The sequence below is a fragment of the Sapajus apella genome, unplaced genomic scaffold, assembly GCF_009761245.1.
Source record: "Sapajus apella isolate SASKATOON/1434 unplaced genomic scaffold, GSC_monkey_1.0 scaffold110, whole genome shotgun sequence".
Classification (NCBI taxonomy): domain Eukaryota; kingdom Metazoa; phylum Chordata; class Mammalia; order Primates; family Cebidae; genus Sapajus; species Sapajus apella.
The window spans coordinates 5,273,865-5,279,342 of NW_022437050.1; the positions used below are offsets into that span (position 1 = coordinate 5,273,865).

The 5,478-nt window shown below is 39.9% G+C and overlaps 1 protein-coding gene across 1 annotated transcript in view; it reads right to left on the reverse strand.

The window, feature by feature from the left end:
- The window catches only part of RADIL (Rap associating with DIL domain), a 75,115-nt gene that overhangs the window by 46,791 nt on the left and 22,846 nt on the right, over nucleotides 1–5,478 (reverse strand). The window lies entirely within an intron of this gene.

Sequence of the window (5,478 nt, forward strand, 5' to 3'; positions counted from 1 at the left end):
GGAAGCAGAGGTTGCAGTGAGCTGAGATTACCCCACTGCACTCCTTCACTCCAGCCTGGCAACAGAGCGAGACTCCATTAAAAAAAAAAAAAGAAGGCAGAAAGGAAGTCAAATACTCAAAAAATGATGGAGATCTGACTTGCTACTGCTGACTTGAAGATGCTGGGGGTAGGCCGGGCACGGTGGCTCATGCCTGTAATCCCAGCTACTCAGGGGGCTGAGGCAGCAGTATCATTTGAACCCAGGAGGTGGAGACTGCAGTGATCCGAGATAGCACCATTGCACTCCAGCCTCGGCAACAAGAACAAAACTATGTAAAAAAAAAAAAAAAAAAGATGCTGGGAGTAATTTGGAAGTGATTTTGAACTTCTAAATATATGTGTACTGTGAAAGAGAAAGCTATTATTGCCTTTTACTGGACATTAGCTCCTTCCTCTTAATAGCATAAGCCCTGTCCTATTGGTGAGGTAATGTACCCAGCTAAGAAAAGTGACATTTTCCTGTCTCCCTTGCAGGTAGGCACAGACATGTGACTAAGCTGCAGTCAGTGAAAGATGAGGGGATTCCGCTGTTGGGACTTCTTGGAAAGCTCCATAGGTGGACAGTTTGCAGGGACACCTTTGCCCTTCCCCATCTTCCTTCTTTCTTCCTGCCTTAAATGAAGATGTGATGGCAGTGGTCCCATAACCATCCTGCACCTTGAGGTAACCTTGAAGACGGAGGGCATGAACTAGAATGATGAGGCCAAAAGCAGGAAAAGCCTGGTCCCTGGTGACCAGGAAAACCACGTTACCAGCCCTGAACTTACTGTTAGGCAAAAGAAACCTGTATTGTGCCCAGGCTACTCTAGCCTCGTCAAATGCAATTCCTAACTGATGAAGAGGCATTACTGTTTGGGGTTTCTGTTTGTTTGCTTTTACTTTGAGGGAGGGTGGTGTTTGTTTTTTCTCATTGCTGATAAAGAGGTTAAGACACCCCTTTGGTATCGGTTATTCAACTATATTTCACACATATGAAAGCATTTATAACTTAGACTAATAACAAAATGAACACCATTTCATCCACCATCCAACCTAAAAAGAATAGATTATTTCCAGGCTCACATCACCTCTCCCAAACATATCTGCCTGCCTGTCCCCACTTCTCGCCCTACCAAAGGGAATCACTCTTCTGGATTCTGTGTTTAACATGGCCTTATTTTTCATTTATGGTTATACCACACGTTTGGAACCCTAAATTATACTGCTCTACTTTGCTTATTTTGAAACCTTATATAAATGGTATCACATCCTGCATTTTTCTGCAATGTGCTTTTCCTGTCATAACGTATAAGACACAGTTACATTGACGCAGGTAGCTATGGTTTAATTTCACAACTTTATACTATTTATTGCGTGAATATGCCACCATCCAGTCATTCTCTCATTGGTGGCTATGTGGATTGTCTTGAACTTTAGACCACTACAAAATGTGGACATAAACACTCTCATACTCATCTCCAAGTGCTTCCTGACTTTTCTAACACCACAACATATATAGAACATTACGGTATTTAAATAGCATACTGGAGGTAAACTAGGTGTGTAGCGTTCTGGACATGGCTGTGGTCCCACAGACTCTGGTCACCCCAAAGACTAAGAGAATCAGTAAGATGAAGTCCACCAGTGTCCCAGTGGATGATAATGAAGACCTACGAGTGGAATAATTGGAACAAAGAGTGTGGGCCTGTCAACTTTGCTAGATAAGACCCAACTGTTTCCCAAAGGGGCCAAAACAGTTTTCACTCTCAGTGGCACCATGTTAGAATGTCCATTGCTCCTCATCCTCGACAAACCTAGACACTGTTAGACTTTTTTATTTTTGTATTAAAAAACACCAGGCTGGGCATGGTGGCTCACGCCTGTAATCCCAGCACTTTGGGAGGCCGAGGCGGGTGGATCACGAGGTCAAGAGATCGAGACCATCCTGGTCAACACGGTGAAACCCCGTCTCTACTAAAACTACAAAAAATTAGCTGGGCATGGTGGCACGTGCCTGTAATCCCAGCTACTCAGGAGGCTGAGGCAGGAGAATCACTTGAACCCAGGAGGTGGAGGCTGCGGTGAGCCGAGATCGCGCCATTGCACTCCAGCCTGGGTAACAAGAGCGAAACTCCATCTCAAAAAAAAAAAAAAAAAAAGAAAAGAAAAAAGAAAAAAACACCTCTCTGATCTTAAATTGTATTTTCCTTATGACTAATGAGATTGGGCATCTTTTCATGTTTATTGGCCATTCCTAGTTCCTCTTCTGTGAAATGCTTATGCATTTCTTTGGCCTACTTTTTAAACTGGGTTGTTAGGGATTTTATTATTTTCCTTTTTTGAGACAGAATCTTGCTCTGTTGCTCAGGCTTGAGTGCAGTGGCATGATCTTGGCTCACTGCAACCTCTGTGTCTTGGGTTCAAGCGATTCTCATGCCTCAGCTTCCCAAGTAGCTAGGATTACAGGCGCAAATCACCACGCCTGGCAAATTTTTGTACTTTAGTAGAGAAAAATACAAAAGGTTAGGTTTTACAAGTGCTCTGCCCGCCTCAGCCTCCCAAAATGCTGGGATTACAAGGATGAACCATTACACCCAGTTTTGTTTTGTTTTTAAGACAGACTCTCACCACTACCCAGTCTGGAGTGTAGTGGCATGATCTCGGCTCACTGCAACCTCCACCTCCTGGGTTCAAGTGATTCTCCTGCCTCCACCTCCGGAATAGCTGGGACTACAGCTACATGCCACCACACCCAGGTAAGTTTTGTATTTTTAGTAAATAGAGGGTTTGGCCATGTTGCCCAGGCTGGTCTCAAACTCCTGGCCTAAAGTGATCCGCCCACCTTGACCTCCCAAAGTGCTGGGATTACAGGCATGAGCCACTGCACCCAGCCTATTGATCTTTTTAAATAGACTTTTTCCTTTGCCATCTTTAATAAATTCTGAATAGTAAATATTTGTCAGTTTCATGTTATCACAAAATCTTCTCCCAGCTTAAGGCCTGTTTTTCAGTTTCTCACTGTTCATTATTTGATGAACAAAATCTCATAATTGTACCAATCTCTCTTTCTATGGCTTAAGCTTTTTTGTGTCTTCTTTGTGCTATTTGTTACTTAATTTCTACCTTACTGTTCTGTGGTCAGAGAACATGTCCTATAAATCAGATACTCTGAAGTATGTTAAATATTACTTTTGATACAGCACGAGGTTAATTTTTGTACATGCCCAATACTTACTTGAGAATAATATGCATTTTCCAATTGTTGGGCGGAAGGTTCTATAATAAACGGTCACTAGATCACTGATGGCAAACATGGCTGAGGGGGATGGGTGACAAATCCAGCCCTGGCCATCTGTTTCCATATTGTCTACGACTGATTTCACCCTACAAAAGCAGAGTTAAGTAGCTGTGACAGAGACCGTATGGCTTCACAAAGCTGAAGATAGCTACTATCTGGTCCTTAATAGGAAAAGTTCACCAACTGCTACACTGGACTGTGTTCAAAACCTGTTTCCCTTCTATTTTTATCCGCTTGATATCAATTAATGAAAGAGCTGTTTTGAAATCTTCTTTGATAACAACACATTTAGCAATTTCTGTTCATCTTTGTTATTTTATGTTGAGAGTGATTTATCAGGTGCAGACAAGTTTTAAATCATTCCGTTTCCTTGATGCAGTCGGTCTTCTATCATCAATCCATGGTCCTTTTGTCCTTGATAATTATTTTTGCTCTAACACCTACTTAAGTGATATTATTATTATACCAGCTTATTTTCTCTTAACATGCCTTTTTTTCCATTCTTTTATTTTGGATGTGTCTCTCAGAAGTAAAACAGCATAGAGTGGGACTTGGTTTTCCCATGGAATCTGACAATCTCTGCCTTTTAGTCAGGAAGTTTGGTCCATTGATTGTAGTGACAGATATACTTGGTTTCATTTCCATTACTATAGATCGTGTTTTCTTTTTACCCTATTTTTCGATATGCTTCCCCCCTTTCTTTCCTGCCTTCTTTTAGATTCAGCTTAGCTTTATTTTTCACCTTTACTGATATGAAGTTTTAACCTTTTCATGTTTCCCTAAACATCATTACATTCTAGACTTAGTAAGGTCGAAAAGTTCATCAGTGTCTCTACCCTCCTTCAGAACAATGTAAGTACATCTGAATTCAGATCTCAGATTTAAATGTTACTGTTGTCCAGTATTTTAGTTTCACTTTGCTTGTTTGCCATTTACTTTTATTGCGTTTTTAATGGAGAAATAAGTCATCTGTTTTCAAAGCAGTGCTTGAAAATACCAGTAGTATAGATACTATAAAACAAAGCAAACTCCACTCACTATGTACATCACATGAAAAAACAGTCTCACATTCAAGTAATAAAAATTAGAAATAAAAAGTCCCAAGGTTCCAGCTTGGTAAAACAGGTACAGTTACAGGTAATGTTTAATAAACTAATTTTTTCCCAATGTGTAAACAAAATGATCAGATTAAATTTGTGCCTGGCCATTTCAACCTAACACCATAGCCATTCAAAATACAGATATTGTGCACACTTCACCCGATTTATTATTCTGGTGAAAGGGCAAAGATGTGAAAAAAAGAAATATCATATACTAGACATCAGAAGGTAATGGTGAAAGAAAAGTCTCAAGTAATATACAGCCTAATAGGAAATGACTATATTCCAACTTTGGAAAATTAATCCAGAAGGACAGGAAAAGAGTTTCAGTAATTGCGGTTTAACATGAAACTGCAATTAGAGGAGGGAGGGAAGGGGTTAAAGCAAGGCTAACTGGAGAGACTAAGTTTGCTGTCTAAATTAAGAAAGACTAAACTTTCATTCATCCATATCTGTTGTCCCTCATATTTCCTAAACATCAATGTTCTACTGCTTAATTACAAGGGATCTTCTTTTTTCCACTTAAAGTATTGCTGATCTTTTGTAGACTAAAACAGAAGAGCAGAAAGCCAGTAAGATGTCAAGGGCTTGCTAAAAATTACTTTTATATGTTTCTACATGTAAAATTTACAGATGAGTTTTGATAAGTCATTTAAAAATAAAAATGTGTTTAAAACTCTTGGAGAAAATGCCTTTTTGCTTATGTGTGAAACTGGAAATTAACTTTCCTATCAGGAGGTATTCTGTGGAATGTACAAAACTTCTCATATGTAGAGATCAAATGGTCGTCCAAGATCAGAAACACATCTCATAGGCATTATATTTAGTAAAGTTTTGCTACAATGTGGAGTTTTGTGGTAACCAAAATTTGGTGTTTTGTACCATGTGGCCACAGGATGGTCAGTTTCACGTCATGGTTTAGAAAATTATTCTTTTTTTTTTTTTTTTTTTTTTTTTTTTGAGACGGAGTTTCGCTCTTGTTACCCAGGCTGGAGTGCAATGGCGCGATCTCGGCTCACCGCAACCTCCGCCTCCTAGGTTCAGGCAATTCTCCTGCCTC